The sequence below is a fragment of the Varanus komodoensis genome, unplaced genomic scaffold, assembly GCF_004798865.1.
Source record: "Varanus komodoensis strain SLA01 unplaced genomic scaffold, ASM479886v1 scaffold3, whole genome shotgun sequence".
NCBI classification, from domain to species: domain Eukaryota; kingdom Metazoa; phylum Chordata; class Lepidosauria; order Squamata; family Varanidae; genus Varanus; species Varanus komodoensis.
This window is the reverse complement of record NW_025335761.1, coordinates 54,892,339-54,906,699: the sequence shown is the minus strand read 5'-3', so window position 1 is coordinate 54,906,699 and position 14,361 is coordinate 54,892,339.

Sequence of the window (14,361 nt, the reverse complement as noted above, 5' to 3'; positions counted from 1 at the left end):
ATTGCCTTTGAGTTGCAACCTAGGCGGACAGGTAAGACAGAAAGCAAAAGACCTGGCAAAGGCGATCCAGAGTCCTTGAAGTTTTGGTAAATTGAAGGTTGCTTTATCTTTCAATTAACTGAGAACTACCCTGATTGGGCTGGCACAAATCCCCTTGCCTAGGTCAAGCAAGAAAAGGCATTTAAACTAGGGGAGGAAATTCTCCCAGACAAATGTTGCACAAATCTCAGCCTCCTGGAAAGATCTTGTCAGATCGTGACTTCATTTACCTGGACTGTATTTATTTGTTTATATTGCAATATATTAGTACTCTCACATTTCTGTATTCAAAGTGGGTTGGAAACTCAATTTGAAAAAAATATGAAACAAAAAATTCATTAAAATAGATACAGATAAAGGGGGAAAGAGCAGCATCAGATGTGTGAGCAGCTGCAGTTCAGAGATTTATCTTGAAAGATAGGCAAAGATGGAGCCACAGAATCTCCTCTAGCATAATGCTCCATATGCTTGGTGCCATTACAAAGAAGACCCTGCTACTCACACCTGCCTATTGGGCATCTAATGGCAACAGCACACAAAGCAAGGATTTGGTTTCATCGCTGAAGACTTGGACAAGGTGGTACCTAGTGTCTATTTTTTATTATTATTATTACTTTTTTATACTGCCCATAGCCAAAGCTCTCTAGGCACTTGACAGCAATAATCATAGATTCATACCCTCAAGTCACCCATCCCACTTCTGCCCAGGCCTGACCCTGCTTAGCTTCCAAGATTAGGCAGGGTCAGGCACTTCAGGCTACATGGAAGCTACATATATATGCAACTAGAGAGTAGTTTGAGAGATATACCAGAGTTCTTAAACACATCAAATCCAGTTTTGCAGCCGCTTGTGTTTCTAACACAGGAACATGTCAAGGTAATACCTATAGAGTCAGAGACAGGAATTTATATGCTTGTGTCCTCATATTTGTGCCTTGCCGTTTTTCGTGTGCATGAGGACCAGCCTGTTTTATCTCTGCCACCATCCTATGGTGCAGGGCTGGTCTGAAAAATAGGTCGCCTGGTGGCCTTCCTGGCTAGAGTGGGGATTTGCCCCCAGTTCTTCTGGATTTCAGTTAAGCATATTGCTCACGCTACTGCACCAATGAAGTCAGAGGGGCTATTTTGAGGATCAGTCAAAGGTGGTATACATATGTGGTTTTTGCAGATGTACACATTGCATCAAGTGGAATGCATATATAGGATGCTGTTTGTTTAGGGCCAGGATCCAAGGACCACTTTGTGAAGATATTTTGGGGGAAACTAATTCCTCACAAAATGACCTTGCATAGCCAAGAGTGGGTGAGCAGCTCTCCAGCCTTTGTCTCTGAAGAAAATAGCCATTCTGCATACCAGAGCTTGTGTGTCTGGATTTGTGAGAGACGGGAGGTTGTTAGTGAGGATGTATGTGAGAAGCGGAAACCTGAGTAGGGAGATACAGTCGGAAGGGCAGAATGTGCTTGAGAGGCGCCCCCTACTGGCTGCTGCGAGTAAGCAGCTCTATGGGCTCTTTGGGAAACAGTGCTGAGGAATCTCCCCCATATCACGCTTCTCCTCGCACAGGTTCTGCCTTTGTGGGATTTGATGGGCTCATGACCCACACAGTCAGCTAGCAAATGGAATGACACTGCAGTCATTCGACCCCAGAAACCTGAAAGGGCAAGGCACAACAGACCTATTACAGACAATCAATTACATCTTCACATCCAACACGAGGATGGCTTTTTTCATGACTGACAGACTGAGACAGGCAGAGTGTGGCTCTGCTTGCACTGGAAGCTGCATTTGGGTCCATCTGAAATCCATGAAATTGAACTGGCTCTTTGTGCAGGAAACTCTTGCCAGCCTTCCAGTCTTTGGGCACCCCTTTAGCAACCCAAAACAGAAGAGACCAAGATAGTCGGAAGGTCTGAAGGATCTGGGTTGCTAAGCCCAAAGGGTTTGTTCGATCAAGCCCAAGCTTCCAGCTTCCCAAAATAGGAATCTAAAGACCAGCCCTGTCCGTAGCTAGAAAACTGCTGGTGATACATCAAGGTACTCGGGTGCGGCGCATGTTTTAGATTAAACCATCTCAGAGGTTCAGGAAGCTTAGCAGAAGGGTTTTGCTCCTAGAAGTGTTGCAGTAAGGTGCCCAAGGCCCCAGAGAACCTTAAGTACACATGATGTTATTGAATTAGATTCAGCCTTAGGAAGCAGTTCCATAAGCTGCAGTCTGCATGGAAGAGTCCAGGCTGGAGGGTGCTTCCTTACACAGAGGGGAAGCTGGTGTTGTCCTGATCCCTTGCGGCTTTTTCCGAGCTTTATAGGAGCTACCCATGGTGCTGAATTCCATCCCCAAAATAGGCTCACCACTTTGGAGCACCTATAGAGCTCGGAATAAAACTTTCAATGGATAGGGAGCCCCACGAGTAGAAAGGTCCCCAGCTTCCCCTGCTTTTCCAGACTTTAAAAAGTCAAAATTCAGATGGGATCTCTGAGCCCTTGTTTAATTGGGTCAGACCTCATGCTTAAGGCCATGAGATTTGGATAGCACTTTGAGTATCCAGTCCCCACAGTTATGCCTTTATTTCACATGCAGAAGGGCTGCACTCAAGATAGCAACTTTGTTTATTTATTTATTAGATTTATATCCACCTTTTCCTTTTTTAAGAATTCAAAACAGCTTACACCATTTGCTTCCTCCTGCTCTCAGTCTTATCCCCACAACAACAACCCTGTGAGGTTGGTGGGCCTATGACTGGCCCAGAGTCAGCCAATTGGCTCCATGGCTCAGCGGGGACTAGAACCCAGATCACCTGAGTCCCAGTCATGCGCTCTTAAACGCTGCACCACACTGGCTGCCATAGGTTTTGTTCATAGCTTTCAGAAAAATAGGTGTATCGGTTCATGTGGAAGAAGGTTTGCACATGAGATTAATTGACTTCACTCTCCCTCTACCCATGATATTTTTGGGCAATCTGCATGAAGATGTCATACGTATCATTATCATCATCATCAACAACAATGTTACATGTTTATACTGCTCATAGCCAAACCTCTCTGGGTGGTGGCAACATTTAAGTCACCCATCCAGATTTCAACCAGGCCTGACCTTGCTTAGCTTCCAAGGTGAGGCAGGATCAGGCACTTTGGGCTATACAGAAGCTAGTGTCACAGAGATCTCCCCGCACATGAACCCTGCAAAGTTCCAGAAGGCTCAGAGCAGTGTTTAGGAAACTATGATGGCTGAAACCAAGTGTGGAGGACGGGGGGGAGAGTTTGTAGTGAATATCCATCCCTTGGTCCATTCTTGCTCTCCCCAGAGTGAAGTGTTGAATTGAGAGCCCTGGTAAACTGGGCCCAAAAATGGTCAGTCATGCAGCCCTCCTCTTTCCCTCCTCTCGTCAGCATTTAGGGAAATAAAAGCAAAAAGGGGAGAAAAAGAGACATGCTGCCTCCCTTTGTTGCAGGTGGAATTGTCCGGCTTCAGTCCTGGTCATTTCAGAAGGCCACCCTGCAAGAGCCAGAATGTGCCCAATTTGGCTCAGGCACCAGCCACACCAATGCCCTTCACCCAATTTCCAAAGCCCCCTGCTTGTGATTAGTTCAAACCTCCAGCACGAGCAGGTTCCACACTGCTGCCTGCTCAGTGGGAGGGAAGGGGGGAAGATATAAGGGGGGGCAGAAAGGGAAAAAGGTAGCCCACCCCCTTTTAGATTCAGCTCTGCCCCCTGCCAAAACAGGGTCTTGAAAGATCATCTCTGGTGGAATGGACACTTCAGCAGAAACAAGTTGCCCTTAGCAGAGGTTGCCACCACAGGGCCCAGATGCTTTAATTACGCCTTGCAGATACGCTTCAAGGCAGCCATGGTTACCCAATCCTATGTCCATGTTTGGCGGCTTTAAAAATATATAGATATTATAGTATGCAAAAAGGCAGTCAGCCCCTTTAAAAGCAATTATACAGCATCAGACCTCATAAATCAAGTTGAGCAAGCTTCAACGGATGCTGCAGTGAGTCTGTGCTCACACCGTTATGCAGGGGAGTATAACTGAATTGCTGAATTGCTCCCAAATGGACAGAGCAAAATGTTCTCTTTGGAAAGAATCCGGTTGGGCAAAGCAAGGAGAGCCCGTCTCTTCTCCCTCTGGGATTAGTTAATGCGTTATTTTTCTTCCTGTCTTCCTTCCGAAGGTCTGAGCTTATCAGTGCCTAATCCAGCCACGCTCAATCAGATGTTTGGGACTACCAATCCCATCATATGACCACCAGTCCAACATATCCGGGGGATACCAGGTTACACCTTCAAAACCCATTTTGTATGGGAAGACTCCATTCACTTAGAATAAGAGAAGTTATAAGAGAAGGCTTCTGATTATGTCAAGTGGGTTTTCTTCCTCAGTGACTAACCACCAGCATACAGTATATCTGGAATTATCTGGAATGTATCTGGAAGACATCCCAGCCAGACTGTGTGGCTTCTATCATGTCTCAGGCCATGCCATCACTCAGAAATGAAGCACTGTTTGCCCCTTGCGTATCGTGCCGGTTGGTCCGCTTTGCAGACAATGCACTGACAAAAGGAACCCTTTTTAGGAGACAAGCGTAACTGAGAACGAGCACATGCCTGTTCACATGCAGAGAAATGAGAACAGGTGTTCCTTCTGTTCTGTGTATCTTCTCCTGTATTTCCATTGTTCTGGTATCAGTGTCCTTGTTCTTCTGTAGCCAGTAAGCAGCAGGCACCCAGAAGAAGGAAGAATCAGCAAGCTTGATGGAATGCCAATGTTTGCAGAAGTACGAAAATAATTAGGACCCTCGCCACCCATGAAAGAAACTTCCAGATAATCCAAAGAGCCCTGAGAGAGCTCGGTGTGAGCAGCTTATTGACCGTCTGTTAACTTAGGAGGGGGAATGGAAGGATGGTATCCTGGAGCAGGGCATGGTTAACTGGCAGGAAAGCTAGAGAAGAGAGCCAGTGTGGCGTAGTGGTTAAGAGCACGGGACTGGGACTCAGGCGATCCGGGTTCGAGTCCCCGCTCGGCCATGGAGCCAACTGGGTGACTCTGGGCCAGTCACAGACTCTCAGCCCAGCCTACCTCACAGGGTTGTTGTCGTGGGGATAAGATGGAGGAGGAGAATGATGTAAGCTGCCTTGAGCCCTTTGTAGGAAAAAGGCAGGATATAAATAAAAAATTAATAAAAATAAAAAAATCCCACACTGTAACTTTTTTGCTGCAGTTCCACTTGTTTGACGAGGCTAGAGCTAGGCACACGGCCACAAAGATAATAAAGATTTCAGAGGGACAGAAAAGACTGTCCCCCTGCAGGTTGCGGGAGAGGGATTCCATGTGTTTTTAAAGAATTCCTGGCAGCAGAAACTTAGCAAAGCAGAGGAAAGGGTATTAGGACTGTTCTTCCTGCTGAACTAGTTCTCTGCTTGCAGAGATTGTGATGATGGAGAGCATCCGATACCCAGGTACTCGTACTTAGAGCTGCATCATGGATTAGTTTCAGTCTATTTTTATCATGATTTACCCAGGTTGCGTCTTCTGGTCTGAACGAGGGTACAATTTGTGGCTGAATGTCCAAGACTTACGATTTACAGGCTAAAAAAGTGCATTCAGTTGCATGCATACATTTCAAAAACAGTTGTCAAAATATGTACTTTTGAAAAAAGTGTGCAAACATACTTTAAACCAGGGGAAAAGAATTCTCATATTTCAAAGATCTTCACAATTGATGTGCATATTTGAAAAAATCCATATGGAACAACACATCCAGAAGGAAAGAGCTCATACTTTAATACAGACTCAAGCTGAGATGAGCTCCAAGGTGGAATTCAGGAAATTTCGGCTAGCTCAAAGGCTGCTGGTTCACACATCCATACTGGTGCTGTGCATTCGATCACTCTGAGATTTTGCCATTTCATTCTGGCTGCATGGCTATAAATCAAACCTCACTATGGGCTGGTTCAGACATAATCTCTCTTCACCACAGAAGCATGCATATAAAAACATGACACCTAATGCAACCTCAGAGGGAGCTTTGCAACAGAGATCCACAAGTGGAATGATCTCATGTTACCCCCTGTGTTCATAACTCTTTCCACAAAACCATAGAAAAATATCAGATCAAAACCTCATTAAAAAATAATGAATCAATGCTTGATTTTCCTCCAAGCAAGAGTCAAGGAGTCCCCGTGGGGAAGGTTCTTATGTGACATTATTACAGTTACTTTGGAAATCTGAGCAGAAAAAGTTCAGAGTTGTTCCAAGCAAAGATCCAGCAGGCAAAGGAAAGCATTTAGAAAGCGTCCTAAATGCTTAGCAGGCCCATTCATTATAGAACACCTAACCCACACTAATCAGCAGGTGGCGCTCTGCAGCCAAAAATTGATGCAGGAAAGTTGCTGTTTTCTGCTAACATTGAATTGTCTTATGGCTTTGTACAATTTTGTTTCAGAATAAAAAGGTTCCAGGAAACAGAGAGGGAAATTGTCATCTTTCAGATTTATAAATGAATTCAAGAGCACATAGCTCAAGCTCAGGGCCTGTGATATTGTAGGTTATAGTTTGGTTGATGATTTTGCATCACATATGATATGTGATGATATGATATGATATAACCGACTGATATGGTTCCCAAAGTAAACAAAGCTATTTTTTGTAAGGTTTCTGCATGACACACTGTCAAAAAATGTGATGAGATTTGGGGAGATGGTGCTCCCAAGAGAGAAAGAACTTTTGGAACAGACAGTGGGATACAGGGAGAGATTGGATGGTTGGTTGGTTGGTTGCTGTGTATAATGTGGCTGCAGAGAAAAGCTAATGCAGTTGTATCCTGTCTTCATAAAACCAGCTTCCAATTAAAGAGAGGCACCAATTTGACTTTCTTTGAAATAATCTGACTCTCCAGAGTTCTGTGTCCAGTTGGGGTGCCAACATTAAGGGTGCAGAGAAGGCCATGGGATTCTACAGAGTCCCAGCACTGGCCTTGATACCCAGACTCTAGTGGCCAAGGAGCTGCCCCTCGGAGAGCACAAATGCGCTTCCAAAGAGGGGAAAGGGAACACAGTGGGAATGTGCGGACAGGAGGGGGCTGGGGCTGTCCACCTAGGCTGATTCCTGGCCCTCCCCAGTGCTTTATCTGGATGCCTTCTGGCAAAATGCATGAGGCAAGACATGATGGGATCGCCACTGCTGCATCTTGCTCTGGCCACTAGATGCACATAAGCCTCCAAGTTTGGAGGCCTCTATGCATCTAGGGCAAGAGTGACAGGATGACATCTGAAGAAGAATACAAGGAGAGAATGTAACCCATGGTAGAGCACCCACTTTACTCAGGTTTGATCCTGAGCATCTCCCAGGTAGGACTGCAGAAACGCCTGCTTCAAACCCTACAGAGCTGCTGCCAGTCAGTGTTGGCAATACTGGAGTTGAAGGCAGTTTCCTGGGTCCTGAAGCATGTAGATAACTAACCATGTTGTTTCTTTGTTGGCTTTGTATGCCAGAGATGTTGGAGTGATGAACAATAAGCATCTGAAACAGGCAGAAGAATGAAAACGATGCATTCAGAACAGTTAACATTATAACTGTGGCTGGTCAGCAAGGACGACTTCCTGAAATAAAGCAGATATCTGAAGCGGCACAGTGTTGGAGCCTGCCTGGCCTCCAGAGGCAGGGAGTTCGTCCTGCCTGGCAGATTGGAGCTGGCACTCCAAAGGACCTTCTCTGGGGGGGCTCCAGTTGGGTCCAAGCAGAACCAGCAAGTGCACGACCGAGCAGCCTCCTTTTCTGAGGCTTTGAAAGACTTACTTGGCTACCCAGAGGTTTGAAGCTGCAGGGTCAGTTTTGCATTATTTTCATACTGTTTATTTTTATCATCTGTTTTAACTGTTTAAAAACTTTTGATTGTTCTATTTTACTGACTTTGTTATTGTATTTTTATTCTATGTTTTCTATGGATAGTATAAATTGCCCAGAATGCTTTGACTGTGGAAAGGTGTAGAAATGGAAGAAGGGGAAGGGGAAGGAACAAGATCGGGCCACAAAGGAAGGATATAAACAAATAGCAAGGAATTGCAGGGGCAGCGTCAGGAAGGCCAAAGCAGGAAATGGACTGAGAGTAGCAAGGTATGCTAAGTACAACAAGAAAGACTTCTTCAGGTGCATCCAAAACAAAAGACATGAGAAAAAGAAGGGTGTTCAGCTACTTAAAGTGAATGGCAAAGCGAAAACAGAAGGCAAGAAAAAGTCGGGGGTGCTCAATTCCTACTTCCCCTTTGTCTTCTCTCACAAGCAAATCTGCAAGAAAACAGTGAGGAAGGACAAGCTGACATTGAGAGAAGGCAACCCAGCATCGACAGACAGATGGTCAAGGGATACCTAGATGGAATAAACGCGTTCAAATATCCAGTGCCTGATGAACTCATCCAAGGGACATAAAAGAGCTAGCAGAGGAAAACTCTCAGAACCACTGATCTTTGATAAATCCTGGGAAAACAGAAGTGCCAGATGACTGGAGAAGAGCTAACATTGTCCCATCTTCAAAAAGGGAAAAATAGATGAACTTGGGCACTAAAGACCAGTTTGCTTGGCATGATTCTCTGGAAAAATTCTGGAGCAAAGTATTTTAAAAATCAGTCTGCAAGCACCTTGAAAAAATGCAGTGATTAATAAAAACTAACATGGATTTATCAAAAACAAATCCTATCAGACTAATTTAATATCATTGAACTGGGAAACCTGCTTGACCTTGTGCTGATTTATCTTCCAGGATCGAGTTATTGGTCTTTTCGCAAAGGTCATGATTTTTGTTTTTTTGATAATTGATTGCCAGATCTTCTTCCTTGCAGTGTTCAGCCAGCTTCCGCAGTGCTCTTGTGAGTCCAGTTGGAGTCCTTGAAAGAATAGCTTTATCATCTGCATATAGTAGTATAGTTATATGCCTCCCTGCGATTTGAGGGTAGGGGGGTGAAGATCGATGTGCTTTAACTGGTCAACCAATGAGTTGATAGAGAAATTGAACAGGAAAGGGGCAAGAATACAGTCTTGCTTGACCCCTTTTTGTGTTGGAACAGCATCTGTAACAGCATCTGTGCACTGCATCTGACCTTGAGGGAGGTGCCTCTATATAGGATCCGAATAAGTAGGAGTAGGCACCTATCAGTGTTGGAGGCCTCTAATTTTTTCCAGAGGTTAAGCCTCGAGATGGAATCAAAAGCTGCCTTGAGGTCTATAAAGGCTGCATAGAGTGAGATGACTTTGCTTGAGATGCACTTCTCAATGAGGTGCTGTAGCACCAAGCACTGACCTATGGTGGAGCGACCCTCCCTGAAGCCGGCCTGCTCCTCCACCAATAGCACGTTCTGTTCCAGTCAATCTTCAAGCTCCACATATAGGTGCCTGGCATATAGTTTGCCAATAATGCTTAACAGACTGATCGGTCTATAATTTGTGGGGTCTCTTTTCCTTCTTGAATATGGGGACAATGATGGCAGAGCCCCAGTCTGCTGGAATCTGCCCGGTCATGTCAATGTAGGAGAATAGGGATGCTAGAACTGGAGCCCACCATTCAAAGTTGTCTTTGATCACGTCTGGAGGAATCAGGTCTTCTCCTGGGGCTTTGTCCACTTTCATCTGTGCAGCTAGTTCATAAATTTCTGAGATCAGGACCTGGGGCCAAGGAGGAACTCCTTCAAGCACAGTATTCCAGGTCACACGGGCAGCATCTTTGTATAGTTCATGGAAATGCATCTCCCAGACCTTTGGGTGGATGTAACAGTCTGGCATCATTGGTCCACAAGTTGGTGAGATCTTTATCAACCGCCAGAACATGGTTGAATCCATAGTTTTGGCTGCCTGAATTAATTTCACAGAGTTCTTCTTCCGAGCGTCTTTTTTCTTTCGTATCAATAGCTGTTTGTAGGATTTTTTCTGTTCAAGGAGATCTTGCGCCGCCTTCACATCAGAGCTGACTTTGTACTTTTGATAAGTGTTCTGTCAGGCTTTCTTTACTTGAGCACATTCCCTATCAAACCAGGGCTTCGAGGCTGGGTGGTGCTGTTGCTGAGGCATCCTTGCTTTCTGAGTGAGAGCTTGTTTCAACTCTCGGGCCAACTCCTGATATAATTCCACTGGGCTGGTTGTTTGGACGTTGGATATTAGAGATGCCCTGATGTTTTGCATTCTGTCTGATGCAAGTAAGTCCCGTAATTCCATGTCCATTCTTGGTGTCCCTTTGATACGGCAATATGCTTCCTCCTCCGAAAGTATCATAGGTATGTGACGAGTGGTACTTCTTGGGTAGGGGTGTGGGGCATTCCAAATCAATGAGACTGGAAGATGATCATTGCAAAGTTTTAGGGTGGAAGATGATCCTGACGTTAAAGTCCCTCCCTATGTATATGTATTGGGGTAAGACTGGAGCAGATTGTCATTTTTATTGTAATTCGGGCCCCCTCTCCCATTGCATCCACCCTCTCCCATCACCCATCACTGCAATGCAGCCACCCATCTCCCTTAGTTCAAGGGCCAAATTTTGGAGACACTTTTGGTTGGACCCAAGTGATCATGCCTATACCCTCAGCAAAAAGCCCAGCCCCCTAAACCTAGCCTGAATGGGCCTCCTTTTATCAGGCAATCCAGAGACATAAATTCTAACTATGCTGGGCTCTTACTACATCAACTGAGCACAAGGCTGAACCTGCACACCCTTAACAGTGCATTTGGAAAAGACCACCCGGCGGAATTTACTTACCTGGCAGGAACCAAAATGTGCCAGACAGACTGTCTCATTGCTTCTCCAAAATTTGGCCCTTGAACTAAGGGAGACTCCCCACCCCTGGTGCAGCATCTTGAAGGCTGTTCATTGTAAGGTGTTATGAGCTTTGATAGGCACAAGACCAGAGTGAAAAGTGAGCAAGGCATATAGGTGGCACGTGGGCTGAAATGTGATGAGATGTTTTTCACAGATCAATAATCACTGAAAGAAACCTGTTTATGGTTCCACAGAGTCACATTCATAAGGCAAAACTGATGTCATGGAAAATAAAATTAATGGGATGCCAAGATATTATCTTCCAAAATTGCAGGCATCTGCAGCACACCTGACAGTAGACCAGATGTGATGGAATGACCTTTTGTTGGCCAAGGAGTCATGGGAGCGCCCAAACTCCCTGTAAAATCCTGACATGTCTTAAGGGAGTAACTTCTGCAGATGCTTACATTTACCACACATTAATACCTTAGGTATCGGGAAGATAGAAACATCCACAGTTTCAGAGTCAAAGTGGGAAATGACCTATCTATTTATCTACCTACCTACCTACCTATCTATTCAAACCCTAAAGAAAAAAGTCAAACAGAATACTCTGACTCCTATTAAATAAAGAAGATACATTGCTCCACCTTAAATAACAATGTGTAAAGTTACCCCAACAAAAATCATATTTGGCTCATCCATCTTCCATGTTCACCATCCAATCTCAGAAAAAAAGTTATTATTCGAAGAGTCCGTTTTATGGATCCCTCTTCCTGGACTCCCACACAGAGCCACCTCTCACCCCAACAGTTCTAAAGCAAAAACAATCGTCAAGTAGGGATGAGACCCCCTTTTCCCCATTGGTTTGGTGGAAGGATCTAGGACAGATCTTATCTGACACAATTTCAAAGAGAACTTAAGAGCACAATCCAGCATGGAATCATAGGCCTTTTGTTCTGCCTAAACTTGCATGCAGAATTGTGCATTTAGTGAATTTCCCAGGGTTCTCTAGGTGGCCACTGTGAGAAAACAGGATGCTGCATTGGGTAGACCTGAGACATCAGGGGTCATCTCAAGGTTTGTTCTGTCTAGTAGCCCCATGTGTGGGTGTGCGAGGGTGTGCATTGTATTGCCCAATAGCCCAAATGTTCTGCATGCAAAGTGTCCAAAGGTCATCTTCTTCGTCGTCGTCATCATCATCATGACAAATTGGGTTTAGCCAAAAAATACCTGGAAAAAAATTCCAGACACATCAGATACAGAGTAACACCTGATGAAGGTGGGAATCTTTTCCACCCGTATGCTGTCTGGCGCATGAAATGTGGTAACTAAACATTATTTTTAGATTTATTTCTTCTTGTCAACTCATAGACTCCAGAGCTGCTTTATGATACTGTGAAGGTTAAACTGGTTATGGAAGAGGGAAAAAAAAATTCTGCACATGGGGGCTGCCGTAAAAATGTCATAGAATTATTTCTAATTTTAGCACCCTTTGGGTCCTTAACTTGCATCTCACCATCTCCATCCTTTATTTTAAGTGGGGAGGGGGGAATAATAATTCAAAGCAATCCAGTGCTAGAGAAGCACCATATGTTAAAACAATAAAGGCTGATAAACTGGCAATTTGGGTCAGGGCTGGATGAAAACCATTATGTGATGGTTTATAGTTAACCATCAAGTGCAACTCATCCCATACATGAAAGAGGTCAGAATATTTTCATTATCTTCATTCACACTGATTTGAGTTGCTGCTTTTTCCAAATTCTACATCAGACATAAATGGAAAAGGAATCAAAAATTAAACTGTCAGTTTCAGGCAGTCCTTATATAAATCCATGGTTTGTCCATAATTGGAATACTTTGTATAGTTCTGGAAACTATAAAGGGGGCATTGAAGAGTTGGAAAAGGTCCAGAAAGGGTCCTTTTGAATTAATCAAGATTAATTAGAACAACACTCCTATGGATACAAAATAGATGTGGAGATATTTTGCTTCCTTTCTCATAATGCAAGATCCTAAGGACATCCCTTGAAGCTGAATGGTGAAAGAGTCAGGATGGAGATGTACTTCTTTGCAAGACACAAAGTTAAACTATGACTTTGAAAAGGAATGGAACAAATGCATGTAGGAAAATGCTTTCCATGGCTACTAATATTACCTCTTGCTGGGGAGTGTGAGACATTGGAAGAATGTAAAAATCAGGCCAAGGATCCATCTAGTCCAGCATTATGTTCACACAGTGGCCAACCAGCTACTGATGGGATCCCACAAGCAGGATGTAGATTTAAGGCACACTCCTACCCATGTTCCTCAGCAGTCAATGTACATAAGCATACTAGTAGCATATAGACATCAGGATTGATACCCATTGGTTGCCTGCTCCATGAATTTGTCCAATCCCCTTTGAAGGCTATCCAAATTGGTGGCCGTCACTGAAGATGAAACTCAAATACTTTGGCCACCTAATGAGAAGGAAGGACTCCCTGGAGAAGAGCCTAATGCTGGGAACGATTGAGGGCAAAAGAAGGGGATGGCAGAGGATGAGGTGGCCAGATGGAGTCATTGAAGCAGTCGGCGTGAGCTTAAGTGGACTCCGGGGGATGGTGGAGGACAGGAAGGCCTGAAGGAATGTTGTCCATGGGGTCGCGATAGGTCAGACACGACTTCGCAACTAACAACAACAAAGTGAATTTGAGGGTTCATATGTGCCCTGTATGAAGGACTTCCTTCCATGTGTGCTGGACCTCCCACCAGTCAGCTTCATGGGATTACCCTGCATTTTAGTAGAATGAAAGTTGCGGCAGAATATCCCCCTATCTACTTGTGGCTCTCAGAGGCATGAGGTTGCAAAGGTAGCTAAGGCTTCGGATTGACCAAAGTGACTCTTCTGCCTCTGGCATTAGTTTTGGCACTGTGATCCCTTCTTTTGTGTCCTTCTCCCCTAGACAATAGGATCTGCTTTCTTTCATAAGAGGCTGCATTCATGTGCCATAAACTGGAGCCGTCCCATCGTTCCCATGGAGCTTAGGTTTTGCTTGGTCCACCAAACCAGTTCTTATGTCATTAGAACAGCCTTCGACAGCCCAAGCCCTTCCAGATGTTTTCAACTACAACTCTCAACATCCACAACCACTAGGGGGCTGATGGGAGTTACAGTCCAGTATATCTAGAGTGCACCAAGTTGGAGAAGGCTGTAAAGGCCAAGAAAACAGCAAAATATAATAAGCATCATCACACTAACAAAAGCTGGAGATCACATTAAATCACACAGTGGGTAGCAGCTACATTTGAAGGCATTTACCCAAGCAATTGACTGTTTGGCTATTGGAGCAACTAAGAATAATGTCTGAACCTTATACAATAGGTTTACTTGGAAATTGTTGTTGTTAGTCGCGAAGTCGTGTCCGACCCATCACGACCCCATGGACAACATTCCTCCAGGCCTTCCTGTCCTCCACCATCCCCCGGAGTCCACCTAAGCTCACGCCAACTGCTTCAGTGACTCCATCCAGCCACCTAATGAGAAGGAAAGACTCCCTGGAGAAGACCCTGATGCTGGGAGCAATAGATGGCAAAAG